Below are 15,881 nucleotides of genomic sequence, written 5' to 3' on the forward strand. Positions count from 1 at the left end.
CAGTGGTGAGGGCACAGTCGGCCTCTCACTGGGATGATTTTGGCGCGGCAGGGGGTTCCGATTTGGAGGTGGGTGAATGGGGGGGGCAGGAGGTGGAACATGTCGGACAAGAGCAGGGTGCCTCCTGGGATCACCCCCCAACATATGGCAGGAAGGTCCGCAACAGCATAGGGGGAACCTCACCGATGTACAAGGCCAATGGGGGCGGAATTAGCAGTTCCGCCTGGACCGCCTGTCACAAGGAAGAACCACTGTAAATATGTGTATATAATTTGAGATGTACTTGTTATGACGGATATGATATGAATATGGCATTTATAACGCACATATACATAGTGCTTCAGGACGCGATGCAGTTTTTGGTATTTTTATGGTCACGTTTATTATGTGTTAATTCTGTTGAGTATTGTTAAAGAATTAAACATGGTCATATCTTTCCAAAATATAGGTGTCTGTGTAGTTTCCTCTGTTTGACTGGCACTGCCTTCCTGCTGAGCCCACTCTTTCCAAACTGGAGAGGAGTCCCTCTGCCAGGACAATGTCCCAAGGAGCTCTGGGCATCAGAGAGGCTCTCACGTTCCTCTGTTTAACAGAACATTTCAATGTGAGCCATTATGCACTGATGGGAAGGTGGAGGGGCTATTAGCAGGGACTTTTGCCCCTTTAGAATGGGAGGGAGTGATCAGAAGTGAGAAAGGTTAATAATGCTGAGTGCTGTATGAAATAATGACTATGAGCCTCATTAGAACCCTGGCGGTAAGGGGTTAACGGCGCCGGTAAAGGTGCCGGCACGTGTTAAACCCTTACCGCCCTGTTACGGGGTCCGCTCGTGGGACCCACTCTGGACGCCTGGTTTTACCAGACGTCCTTTGCGGGTCCCGCGAGCGGCCCAGCATGCTAACAACGGGCCTGTCATTAACGGGCCCGTTGTTAGCATGCTCCCCATATTCATTTTAGACCTTGGCTGGCCCGGTATCCCCCCATTCCAGGATCCCGGACCCGGTACATCCCCATTCCCATTTGAGCCCCCAATATAACATCACATACTAGTTGTGACTTGAAATGAGACATTAAGTATTTCATTAAACATATGATCATTGTAACCATTGTGCTGCGGGGGGGTGGGGGCGTGGCCAGCAGGGATTTGAGACAGACGTGCTTTCACCGAGCTCCCTGAGAGATCCTAAACTGATGGACTTTCTGTGCACTGATTAGCCAAAGAACCCCTCCTGCAGTGAGAATTGGTGTTAAACGGAGATCCGAGGGGTGCATAAAACGAGAGACGATCATCTGAGACTGCTGGGAGGTCGGAGCAGAGAGGAGTGAACGGGCTGACCGAATCCAATATGGCGGATGCGGCCAGGAAACCCTCATAACGAGCAGGGAGACCCACTGTGGAGGAGGAACGACAGATAATCATGGGAGCCAGAGGCAGAGTTGTACCTCCAGCGTGGCTCAAGAGGTAACAGGTGAGCAAACCCGACAGCACATAGCCCCCGGATAATAGCAGCCTGGTTAGAAGGTGGCAGCAGGACAGAGAAAGACGTGCCGGGGATCAAGAGAGACAAAGACCCATAGGAGGCGGCAGGCACCTGAAGGGGACACCGGAGCGATAAATAGAGGCAGTGCGGCACCAAACTTGCTGGAGACAGCACCTGAGTACATGGCAGAGGCCCACTAGGAGGGACAAGATACAGGCTGGGACAACCTGGAGGAGAGCCTCCCCCCCTGGAGTAGAAAGACTGACGCAAGCTCTGGGTAACCCTTAGCCCCTCGCTAAAGAGACTGACCATATTGTGACCTGGAAACCACACAACATTAAGAGAGTGGACAGCTTGTGCAGAGATCATTCCTTGAATAGGGCTGAACAACTGAGAGATGGCAAACAAGCTGGTAAATCGGGCCTAAAGTGATTACAAACTGGATGGTGGAGGTAGGGCACGAAGGCAAGAAGGTGTGTTGTGGACTCAGAACCTCAGGGACTGACTCGGGCTAAGGGCTACATCCCTTAGGAACGGTAGAAGCAGACTAGAACTGGCACTGGGCGTACAAGGCGAATGTCACAGTTATAGGAGCTGTACTTGTGCAAGAATTTAATCCAGAGGGAGCTGCAGCAAGAGCCATAAGGACACATGTCAGAAGGAGGAGGAAGCAAACCCCAGCGAGGCCTCTACATGGATGTGTTTGCAAAGAAGGGGAGCAAAAGCAGGACTCCATAGATTTCGAGGTACTGCTGGCGATGGAAAGCCAGGGGCACGCGTTAGGAGGAACTGATGGCAGAATATTGGAGGCGATAGTGGCCCTGAGAGCATCAATGGAGTCTCGTATCGATGTGATTAAATGTGATGTTGGCCTCCTCAAACAAGATGTGTGTAATTTATCAGGCAGTGTGGGAGAGACCGAAGAAAAAGTAGAGGAAATGTCTGTCAGCATGAAAGAACTACAAGAGAGGGTCCAGGACCTGATGATGAAGGTGCGGATGCTGAAAGATTGGGTGGAAGATGCAGAAGGAAGTGCAAGGAGAAGCAACATTCGGATCCTGGGTCTGCCAGAAGGAGAAGAAGGCAGGGACCCCACCACATATGTAGAGAACATGTTGCTCCAAAAGATTGCCTGGGAAAGTTGTCACAAGGGTTCACTATCGAGAGAGCCCATAGGTAATTGATGAGGAAATCCAGACCGCCCCGGAGCACCGCCCCGACCGATCATCACCAAGATCCTAAGCTTCAAGGATAAAAAAGGATCTTGGCAATCTCCAGAGAGGGAGGTGAGATCCAAAGGGGGTCTGCCACGCTAGCAATTTACCCAGACTATACTTTGCAAGTTCAGAGGAGGAGAGGCCAGTTTGTCCGAAAAAAAGAAAGATTGCAGCAGGGCATAAAATATATGCTCCTGTACCCAGCGAAGCTGAAAGTGCTACATAAAGGGGAAGGCCCTGTTTTTGTATACCCCGAAGGGGGATTGAACAGTTACGTTAAACGAGTCAGGGTGGTTTTGTATCTCCACCGGATGGGGGTTGGGGTAGCGATGTGTTATATTGAGGTTATGGGCACAATAAGCACACCGAGCCGCATGTGTGTTTAATGGGTCTTTACTGTGTCAAATACAGGAAACAAGTTGAGTACATTGGTAAAAGGAAGACATCCACCGGTCCCCTCATTCATTCAGCTTCAGGTCCCAACTGAACACTGTGGAACACAGCAGCACGCTCCACTCATAATATTCCAACCCAACATTCCAAATGCAACATTAACATAAAAACCACATACAGGCAGCAAGACTAAGACATAACACATCTTCCCCCTTTGCACAATCAAAATCACAACAGAGGAAAGAACATCGGGCGAATTTATAGGAGCACCAATTCAAGAATGAGTACAAACCCAGACCATGCTCCACAATCTAAATTTCTCCCAAACCAAACAAAATGCTCAAAGCAGAAAGCCAACCACTCCTCACCTTAAACTTAATCCAGCTCCTAAGGAAGCAAGATACCAAACTTAAACTCACATCCACTCTGTAGCAGGCCCACCACAGATGTCATACTTAGGGAACCAGCCCTCAACCACGCACCAATCCAAACCCTTATCCACTGTCAACACCAACATACATCAATCCACCATTCACAAGGTGTGTAATAACAGCATGAGACCTAGGCACGCATGCCAGGACCATCAACAATACCTTAAGTAAACACCAGGTGCCAGGACACCAGTCCCACAATTACCTGGCTGGCGATGCCAGGACAGCACGTCCCACAACAAGAAAATATTATTTTTTTCACCTATAACCAAAAACTAACCACACTCCCAATACAACTGTACACTTAACCAACCACACATGCCATAGCAACTTAACTAACGAATTCAGCATTAAACACGGGTCATAAAACGGGTCATAAATAAAGAAAGTAAATGCCCGAAGAAAGTCCATGGTTTAAGCCTGCAGAGAAAGTTAAGAACATGTGGAAGAAAAAACATTTGGTTATAATACACAATGCATCACCAGTATTAGTGTGTAGCTGTGGATAAACATTGGGTCAGATTGTACAATGAATCAGAACGATTAATATGTATCTGTGAAAAGAAAACATTTGGTCAATAAATATATATGTGTGTCACAATGGTTATGACAACTTGTTTCATCAATCACACCATCACACAGCACATGTCTGCTAATAGATGCCACTCATAGCACCATCTAAACCAACACATGTCCATTAGCATGTGCCATCACAATGGCCCACGTGCTAGGAACTTACGTTCCTGTCCAAACTGTACCAAATCCTATGGCACAACACCTAAGGAATCACCAGTTCCCTAACAACTTGTCACATACCACAGTCACTGTGCCAAAGCAGAAGGCGGCGTCACCACATGGAAACGCCATTTCCCCAAAATTAATTGTGCATTCACAATCACAATACAGCCATGACCCAAGGGACAACATCCCTACAAGGTCTGCGTAACACTGTGCAACCACACAAGGGCCACAACACCCTAATTGTATACTCTGTAACTCATCTCGCTCACACTTCATAAATAATTACATGAGTACATTTCCCCTCCTTCCAAAACATACCATAAGGACGAATTGAACACTACATATGAAAAACATGAAAAAATAAACACCTTAACCAAGTCCATTATGTAAGTCTGCAGAGTCCAAATGGTAATTTTCCTGAGAAAAATTTCTAAATTAAGTAATACATGTAACATATTCCTTTTGATAACATGAATACCATTTGCACAAAATAGACACCCAAACTCGTCAAAAAAAATAAAACAGTGGCCTTATTAATATATTGAATATTTTTTACTTTCATCAGGCGATGTAAAACCATAACACCCCCTCCTAAATGGCTCTTTGAAATTGCCAAACAATTCGTCTAGCCACGAGAGACTGCAATCCATGCTGTCCATATGCCTTCCTGGAGGTTCTGTAAAATTACCGAAAACCTCATCCAACCATTTTAGATTCGTCGGACTAATATCTGGACTGCAATCTGATGGCATATCATATTCAGTTTTACTGAAGTAAACACCATTCTCAGCCTCATCATATGAATCACTTGACTCCTTTACCATGGCTGCAGTACATGTTAGCCTTTTCTGGAATATACCGTCACCAGTGTCAGCATCATTGATTTCCTCACTGCCGTTGCTGTAATTTAACAGCGACTGCAAACAACTGTGTACGTTTGCTCGGATACTGCAAACTATGTTGCCTAGAGCACACCTATTTAATATTAGGTAGAGTTGTTAAGATGCTTTGTGGGGTGCAGGAGAGAATATCAACCCTGACACTGGGTTGTACCAAACTATGTAAGAACAGCAGGTGTCCACAGACTTGCTGAACACTCCCGTCCCCTGCACACCCTAATGTTTCAAAAACAACCAAATTCTCATATAATGTTTTAAAATAAAATTTTATAAGAAGATGAACTTGTTTGAAAAAACAACAATGGTACAACTTAATATTTAGATAAATTCGTGACAGAATCTTCAATTCTAAACCAAATTTGTCATATTTGTCATATTGCTGAATATAAATTCAGCAATTACTCATGCCGAAACGTAAGTCTCTATGTTTGTATCAAAAAAAGACGTTCTATTGGTATAGGTGGATGCTGGCTTACCTAAGCAGGTAAGAACAGCAGGTGTCCACAGCAGGTAAGCCAGCAGCCACCTATACCAATTTATATTTTAAATTCATTAAGACTTGTCAAACTTAATACTCATTACACAATGATATCCTTAGAGGATCTCTTTTCCATCCACCGGAGCCTGCGTGCTTTTGAATATGCCGATTTGGCCACCTACAGGATTATAGAACATGCATAAAACCTGTTAGATCTTATACTCCATTTCCGGCCGTGAACTACCTAGAAATCAGGTAATTACTGGTACCTTCTTTCTACTTAAATGATTTGGACCACAGATGTCCGTTTTTAGATAAACGCTCCCCATTACTATCGGGACTTATAGTCTCTCTTATCATTTTTTAGGATTGACATGAATATGCAAACCAAGATGGCACTTGAATCTTAAATTGAGAACAGATAAAGGCAAAAACAGGTGATTATATATAAAGAATTATCCAGTCATGACAGACAGGAACTAATATAAATTATGACTATTAACACAATAATACCCTTTATTTATTTACTGTTTTATGTAGATATACTGAAAATGAAAATTTGGGTAGACGTCTTCTGAAGAAGGGGCTTCATTCTCCCTGAAACGCGGAAAGAGCACTGCACTGTAAACAATTTGGCACCTTAAAAACATTGAAAACAACACTTGCCACTGTGAAAGTTGGGCTAAGAGTTGACACAAAGTGCAAATGGTCTACCCATGATATATGAATTTTTGTTTGATGGATTGGCTTGTTTATACTATGAAATAATAGTTACTACTCGAATTGTGCATTACAAATGACAAATTTGGTTTAGATTTGAAGATACTGTCACAAATTTATCTAAATATTAAGTTGTACCATTGTTGTTTTTTCCAAAACACCCTTATTGGGCTAGAGAACTTAATGATGACAAGTTCATCTTCTTATAAAATTTTATTTTAAAACATTATATGAGAATTTGGTTGTTTTTGCAACATTAGGGTGTGCGGGGTGACGGGAGTGTTCCGCAAGTCTGTGGACACCTCCTGTTCTTACTACGTTTGCTCGTACACTCACTTTCCTTAAAGCAACCGGCTTGATTGATTTCTACATTGACACTTCTTTCCTGGAACACTTGCGGCTCAGACCCCATCCGCACACCATTCTGAATACGAGAGGATTTGCTGCATAGCCAACTGCCGTCCTCGAGATCAAACAGCCCCTCCTCACCAGAACCTGACGTCATCATTTGTTTGTTGATATTTGAAACATGAAGCTCGTGGAGCCTCCTTCCTGGTACCGTCCACTGTATGCAAGGCTCCCAGGAGTGACCAATGGGGTTAGGGGATGCCACCCAAATTTGCTTAGCAACACCCCATGTGAAGCCCCTCTGTTCCTTGCCCATTTCGATGCGAAACATGCTTGTTTCACTTTCGATCCCTTCAACACTCGTCATGGTTTCAGAAACAAACAGTTCTTTATACCAAAAGGTGTGATGTTCTCAATCTCTAAGAACCACAACATTACGTGTCCTTCCAAGGATGGGTGGGGCCCGGTGGATGCCTCCCGCAGCGCAGAGCGTAATGCTCTTTAGCTTCAAAGGCACCCCCACAGCGCCGAGCGTAATGCTCCTTCAATTCAAAGGCGCCCCTCTTTCCCTTCAATGTACCGCTCACCTTGAACTTGAAACTTTCCTTGACAGAAGTTGTGCAGTACTACGATAGCAGTCTCGTCAACGTTGACCCAGGTTTTTCATAAATCCTCGTCACCAGAGTTATATTGAGGCTATGGGCACAATAAGCGCACCGAGTTGGACGTGTTTTTTATGGGTCTTTACTGTGTTGACACAAAAGGTAAGTCAAATACAGGAAACAAGTTGAGTACATTGGTAAAAGGAAGACATCCACTGGTCCCCTCATTCATTCAGCTACCGGTCCCAACTGAACACTGTGAAACACAGCAGCACGCTCCACCCATAATATTCCAACCCAACATTCCAAATCCAACATTAGCATACAAACCACATACAGGCAGCAAGACTAAGACATAACACGATGCAGCAGGAGACATATCTCACTGTGAAGAAACAGTCTGGGTACTTCAGAAAAGGGAAGGAGTGGGATACGGGTCAGCCTTTTCCACTTACACAAGGGGAGTACTCATTTGGGTAGCTCCGACAGTACCCTTTAGAGTGGTAGACATTTGCACAGATAACGAAGGGAGGATGGTGTTGATACATGGGTTTTTGGACAGGAAGGAAGTGTGCCTTATAAACACCTATGCTCCCAGCCATGATGCATCTAACTTCTTCAGCTACTTGTACACCAGATTGGCCCTTTTTCGAGGGATGACATGGATATGGGGCGGAGATATTAATTGCACTCTAGACCCAACATTGGATCGATCAGACAGCAGGCATATCACACTGTCCCCACCAGCAAAAGCCTTAAAGAGCCTGCTGGGGGAGTTAGAGTTGCTGGAGGTCTAGAGATGGTTGATGGGAATTTTTATACTACTCAAGCGTGCATAGGGTTTATACACGTATTGATTATTTTTTTACAGGGGCAAATCAACTTTGAGAATTTGTGGGAGCCTCGTTTGAGGGCATGACGCTCTCTGATCACTCCTCTTTAATTGTTGAATGGGTGCAATCAACCTGCCTAGGTGCCAATGTGGAGGCTGCGAGCGGAGGCCCTACAAGACGGGCCATTCCGAGATAACATGGCAGAACAAATAGAAGATTATTTCTGTATCAACGAAAGGAGTGTCAGTAGCCGAGGGACTTTATGGGACGCTTTCAAGGTGGTGATACGGGGAACTGGAATTGCAAACGCTGGGGAGATTAGGAGGGAGATACAGCTGGTGCTAGGGGAGGCAGAGGCAGCATTTAAGCAAGTGGAGAGAGCATATCCAAGGAAGGGGGATGCAGAGGGGAACCTGATCAGACTTAGACAAGAATTCCTGGAACACTGGGAGAGATTAGGCAGACACAGCTACATTAAATACACAGGGAAATTACATGAACAGGATGATAAACCCGGCAGATTCCTAGCGTGGCTTTGTCGTGGGGCAGAAAACCAGGGAGGGATCACCGAGATAGAGGATGAGTGTGGGAGCTGTGGATGTCACAGAAAGAAATCGACAAAGTCTTCCAGAAATTCTACCAGGATTTATATGGGGCAAAAGAGGTAGATAAGGGGCGGGAAATCATGGAAACACTAGCAGAGACAGGACGAGGCACTGGGCGTAATACATAGGATAGAGGAATTAAGGAAAGTGATTGCAGCATTTCCCACAGGCTAGACACCGGGGTGGAAGACGGCCTACCTGCTGAGTTTTATAAATAATGTGTGGATGAGATGGCTCTGAGGCTGCTACAGACCTTGAAGGAGGGTGGCGGGTCTACCCCCACAATGGTAGAGGCTAGTTTCATTCTGATACTGAAGCTAGGAAAGGTAGGATGGTATTGTGAATCGTATAGGTCAATATCCTTAATCAATCAAGACAGTAAAATCCTCACAGCAGTTCTAGCGGGAAGACTGAAGAGAGTGATTGGGGCATTGATCCACCTAGACCAGACGGGATATGTGCCCTTGGACGAGTAATGTCTGAAAACTTAAGGAGACGACACGCAGTCATAGATAGAACACAAACATGGTCAGAGGGTTGTGCAGTGTTAGTGCTAGATGCAATTAAGGCATTCGATTCAGTGGGGTGAGAGTGGTTGCATGCCTCCTTGGAAAGATTTGTTATAGGGGAGGTATTCATGATATGGAACTGGATGCTCTATTCTACATCAGTTCCAAAGGGTATGGACAGGCAGATATGTATCCGGACAATTCCGCATAGAAGGGGCCACAAAGCAGGGATGTCCGCTGTGCCCCATGCTGTATATCTTAGCCTTAGAGCCCCTTGCAGTGTTCTTGATAATGAAGTTTAGGGAATACGGGGCTCCTAATGGATGAAGCGCATCATATGGTCTTGTTATACGCTGACGACATGCTATTATATGTGCGTAGCCCAGAAGACAACCTAGCGCAATATTAAGTGATGCTAGACAACTGTCGAGAATATCGATCAGTAAAGCAAAGTCCTTTATATTTCCATTGGTGGGATGGGCTGGAGTAGAGGAATCACGCCTTCCAGACCTAGGGCTGTAGTGGAGAGTGCAGACATTTAAGATATTTAGGTGTTAACATACACCATGATATTAAGTTGACTCACCAGGAGAATACAGTGAGGGCCAAGAAATGGGCTGGAGCGCTCAATCAAGTTTTGGGGAAAACTACCTCTCTCAGTGGTGGGAAGAATTGCGCTACTGAAGATGGTTGCACACCCCCGTTTGTTGTATCACTCCCTAAACATTGCATATCTTATACCGAAGTCTTTCTTTAGGGAGTTGTGCACAGTAATAGGGGGCTTTATATCGGGATATGGCAGGCGCAGGGTAGCCCTAGATATACTGAGCAGGGACTATGAGGAAGGAGGAGTATGGCTCCCACATTTTGAACTATATTACTTAGCAGGACAGCTGCAACATGTGACATGGTGGCTGTCGGACACTGAGACATTGGACCATGCCCTGATGCAGGCAGTGATTGCTCCTTACTTGCTGAAGGAGGTGTTGTGGTTGGAGAAGGGTAGGGTCCAAGAGCTCCCTACCTCTTACGGTTGAGAAGAAATCTTTCGGCCAGAACTAAGGCGTTGCTAAAGTTAGGGGAACCATTCTCTCCTCCCATACCACTGGCAGCGAGTTATGGAGAAGACATACTAGACCTGACGCTGGTGAGGTCCCAATGGGAGTAAAAATTGCAAGTGACTGTGGAAGATTTGCTTTCTCCGGGATGGCTTCAAGAGTTTCGAGAGATAAAGAAGAGTTGGGGTGCAGAGAGGACAGTTCATGACATACTCTAGATTGGTGCATTGGGCACAGAGGTGGCACGACTTCCCAGTTCTCCTGGAAGAAGATCACAAACTGGGGCTATTGTATGATATTTCAGAGGGAGGAAATGGAGTGTCTCGATTGTACCAGGGATTGCTTGCAGCATTATCGGAAGACTTCACCAAACTAATGCGCAAGTGGGAATTAAACATAGGCGGGGAGTTTATGGAATCGGAGTGGTCCAGAATTAAGTTATCCCCCAAAAATAGTTCAAGGAATGCTAGGTTTAAGCTGACCCAGTTCTATGTGTTTCACAGGGCCTATATGACTCTGCACCTCATTTCACAGTTCCCGGCCCGACAGGGGGAGAGTGTCCCAAGTGTGGAGAAAGAGGAGTAGATATAATACACATGTTCTGGGCATGCACAGTAGTGCAAACATTCTGGCAAGAGATGGACTTCTCAGAAAAGGAGGAGTAACCGGAAATGCCTGGTCGCTGGAGGCTTGTTTACTCGGGTTGTTCCTGCGCCCTAAGAGTGCTAAACCAGAAAACCTGTTGATAGACCTAGCTTGGGTGTTGGCAAAGAGTAGGATTGCCATAGCGTGGAAATCTCAAGAGGCCCCATGTATAGAAGGGTGGTGGAATGACCTACAACGTTGGTCTATAGCCGAGGCTGCAATGTGGTATGGTGCTCTGCAGGCCAGAATGAGAGAAAGCCCAGAGAATATAACAGCCTGGAATGCCCTGGTGCACTATTTGTTTAGTTCGCCGGATGACAAACTCCCCTGACCTCCCGAACAGGAGCAGAGGGATAGGGTAAGGGCAGGATATGGAAGGGAAGCTGAGAGGGAATGGATGGCAGAGTAAGACAGGACTGAGGAAGGAGGAAGGATGTGCCCGTGGTGGAATTTCTATAGGTTACAAGTCGTGAGTTACTACTTGTTTTGTTAGGTTGGGAGGGTTGGGTTGTAAGGCAGGGTGGGAATTTAATGACAATATGTTGATAATTAGCATTGATTGCAATTCTGTACCATGATAGAATAAAATGTAAATAAAAAAGATTTATTTTTAAAAATCATTGTGCTGGGCTTTTTTAGATGGCAAGTGGAACTTATTGACTGTCTAACCACTGAAAAACAAAACATGCTTTACTCCTATGGTGAATTGATGGAAAAATACAGGCAAAAACATTACTGAACAGATGAACTTGCCCGTCAAACACTGCAGCAAGATCTTTTTGTGTAGGTTGGTACTCGGGGCAGGCATTCCACCTCGGCAAATGGCCTTTTCCCTGGCATTGCCCCGGTGTTTGTGCTGCTGGCTGTTGTGTTGTGGTCAGCCCACCCTGCTGTGGCAGTGATTCTGGTTATTGAAGAAGCAGAGCTGCACCAATGTCAGGCAGAATGACTGAAGCAGTGTGAGGGCATAACCAGCACGGTTGCCCAGTATTGTCACAGTCCAACTCATTGGTATTTATACAAAATGCATAACTAGCACTGCCACATCGGTGAGGGTCTTCAGGTTCATGAATTTCATTGAGCCAGCCCAGCATGCAGAGACGCCTGGCCAGTGCACACTGTTGATGCTTGTTGGGTGGCTACTACTGACTGACAAATAAAATAATAAATATTCCAAAACACCATATCATAATCAAACTTAGTTTATTACAATGAGTGCCGGGGCTCAAAAATAAGTGCTAGGGCCAAGCCCTAGCAAACACCACCACAAACTAATCACTGTGTGGTCTCCTACTCTTCACGCTTTACGTCTTACACTACATCTCCTCTCTTCACTTCCTACTTCCATTTCTTCTACCACTTATTCAGTGGTTATATGCAAATATCCTTCTCCTTCCAGTCCTTCACCGCTGAGCTATGCCCTCACATCTCCACCCCAATCACACCTCCTCCTCCACAACCATCCCTGAATGTTACTTTGTTGCCTGATGCTTAACTCTTCCAAAACGAAAGTGTTCTTCCTTCCTCCCTGATTCTACCTCCTCCTAAATTCCCTCCCCCTTATCTACTTACACCAAAAGTCACGATAATGAGGCCTTCTTGATGCAATGTTTAACTCCAACTTTTTGTTACCACCAATGCCATGGCTGGCAGCATAAACTTTATGAGTGTCTACAAAATAGTTCCCCACCGCAAGCATCATTGTCATCAGCATCTTCCTCCTGGGACTTCCCTTCTATTGATTTGTCCCTGAACAAAGTACAAAAACGTTCCGCTCGCACTTTTTCCAACCTCCCACATTCCTCACCCGCCTCTGCCCCATGTCTTCATGCAGTGTGGCGTCCATACCACAAAACTCCCTCAGCACATTCCTTCTGCTGAACTCTAAATCTTTTCCTTGATTTTTCTTCCCTCTTCTACCTGGCCACATATTTCCTACTACTCTCCTCCTCACGCTCTGTGATTACATGCTCCCCTCCACTACACAGTTCCCTGCCCACCCTGCACTGCTTCCCGCTTCTCTTCCTTTACCCTACTTGCTCTCTACCTTTGGTACGCCCTACCTGTTAAAATTAAGAGTACAACCACAATATAGTATTTCAAGGATGTGCTAAACAAGCACTTCTATCCCATAGCCAGACATATATGTGGTGTACCAGCCACTTTTACTCCCTAAAAACAGGAAAATACCCCCAACATAAATGGGGAGTAAAATACTCTGAGCAAAAAATAGGAAACAATGGACACACAGGAGCCTGCCCCCTACTTCCGCACACACAGCTCCATGGCTATGTTCTGATCAGTGATGCAATCAGAGCAGGACGAAAGAAATGATCTCTATTAATTGCTACCTGAGCTAAAAAAGCCTCTTAAAATGTGCATGGATTTCTAGAAATATGGACTATAAAAACATGTTTTTTCAAGCTACATTTTCTTCCCTATGTTTAAAATACTGCCATTGGGAATGGCAATTTATTTTTAATCAGTAATGAACCATTTTACTCCCAACCACAAAAAATAAGGAGTCCACTTAAAAATCTTAACTGGAGCCTGGCCTGTTAATGCATGTAAATGCTGTATTTAACTGGCAGCATGCCTTCCTCATAATAAGATCCCAGATTCCCCTCGATCACCTGGTTCTTGGGTAAGTGCTCAATCATTGTAAAGCACATAGCACTGCAAATGATCTGTTGGCCAATTTGAACGTATCTACACTGTTTCTGCTCGAAGCACTATGTACCCAATCTAATAAACACAATTAGCAAATGAAAGTCATCATTGACCTCCTCTTAGCCAATCAGGATTCTTGGAATACCATTCCGAGAGTTCTAATTTAAGGAGACAGAGGAAAAACAGAAAGGATATCTCTTCTTTCCAGAAACATCTCTGCAATTTCCCAGCAAGATTTCTTTCAAGGCACGCCTTCTGTCTAAGTATGTTTTTTCCATTTTAATACAGCAATGTGAAAGCTAAAATATGGAAAAATACTTTCACTTTCATATATAAAAAACATTTAATTTTAGATCTTGCCCAAAGCATGCCCATGTTAAAAGAGCATTCCAATTCAACCAAGCTTACATTTAAAATGAAAACTATATAAATACAACCGTAGCATTTAAATACTACAAAATAAAACTAGGGGTGTACTGAATAGTAGATTTAAGTATTCGGCCGAATCCCGATGAGTTGGGCAAGTATTCGGCCAGAGCCGAATAGTTTCCTTTTCAATTAATAAAGTTGCAGACAAGAAAAATACTTTATAAATTAAAAACACACTTTAAAATGTGTATATCCAGTCTGTATTGCATTTGTTTTCTTTGTCTACAGAAGATGTTTGTATAAACCCTGAAAGGAATACATTATCAGAAAATAAACTTTTCATTTTTGTGCATTCATAGTTGCTGCCTGTTTGGTAGGTCCCAAGTAAATAAGATTAGCCCAAAAGTATAGTAAGAATGTACGCAATCACTGTGATGGGAGACTGGCATGTATCTACTTGTACTGTCAAATGTTCCTTTTGGGAATTGCGCCTGCCGATCTTTAGCCTTCTGGCTCCAGCAAGGCACTGAAACTCAAAAGGAGTAATTGCATCAATTATCAATTAGCACCCTGATCACTACTGAAGGCTTCTGAATACAAACATTTGGGGTGCTAAAGCCATGCTTTCTATCTGTGTTACTCAGTGGGGATGAAGCATGTGAAAAATGTCTTTTAATCAATGGTATTTTTCTTTCTTTTTCGGGTGGGGTATGTTTATAGTGTTTTGGGCATGGTAAAAGACACTAGTCCTCCATGATTCTCAGCTGACCCATTATGGAAGGGGCATTGCTGATTTTCAGATCTTTAATAGGCATGTGCATGTTTATTTGACTTATTTGCCGAATTTCGGTAGATCCCTAAATCCCTAAATAAATCCACATGTATTTTACTTACACATTTTGTCCATTTACTTTACTCACTACTAAAATAGCTTTTCTTTACTTTACCGCCCCCAACTCGACGATCTATACAGCTATTACCACCATGCACGTATATGGAATGGCATGGTAATGTTTATTTGTAAAGTGCCTATACACAAGGCAAGTCTTTCAAAGCACTCAAGGAGGGAGGGAATAAGGGGGAAAAACCAGTCATTCAGAGCCCTTGAATTTGTTAACGATACAAGTCTGCACAGGCAGAGTAAGTGCATATAATAAAATTCACAGTGTATATGACAGCAAATAGGTACAGTAGAAAGGGGGAGGATAAGTGCAAGGGGGGCAGTCCAAGTGCGCCCAGTCAGAAACTGGGGTAAGTGCTGAGAGATGCCACTCTCATGTGTCATTGACCAAGTGCAGTAATGATAATGCAAGTGCGGGCCCGCAGGCAAGTGTGAGAGGACTGGCAAGAGTGCCAGGGACCTGTGAGACTCTGAGGTATGCCTGGCGGCCAGTTGGCATGCTGTATGGAAAGGGAGGAGGGGAGGGATATAGTGGAGAGAGAGGTTAGCAGGGTAGAGGGAGAGAGAAGGAAGAGGAGAAAAGGAATGTCTTAAGGAGTTTCTGGAACTTAAGGAGATCAGGCTCAAGACAGAGGGCGGCAGGGAGTCTATTCCAGAGGGAGGCCCCTGCTGAGGATAAAGTTCTCCCTCCAAATCTCTGCCTGGGGAACCGGCTCACACGCAGAAGGTTGGAGATAGATGAGCAGAGGGCTCGGTAAGGACAGTATTTAGGTAGGCATTATTCTAGATAAGTAGGTCCCAGGCCCCAGAAAGCCTTGTGGACAATGCAGAGGGTCTTGAACTTGATCCTTGTAGCCATGGGGAGCCAGAGGAGGGATTTCATTGCCAGAGAAATGCGGTCTCTGGGCTTGAGGCCAAGGATAAGTCTTACGGTTCTGTTCTGGATGAGTTGCAGGGGGCGCAAAGCCGAGGCCGGGAGGT

The sequence above is a fragment of the Ambystoma mexicanum genome, chromosome 7p (assembly GCF_040938575.1).
Source record: "Ambystoma mexicanum isolate Mex_15411 chromosome 7p, UKY_AmexF1_1, whole genome shotgun sequence".
In the NCBI taxonomy this organism is placed as follows: domain Eukaryota; kingdom Metazoa; phylum Chordata; class Amphibia; order Caudata; family Ambystomatidae; genus Ambystoma; species Ambystoma mexicanum.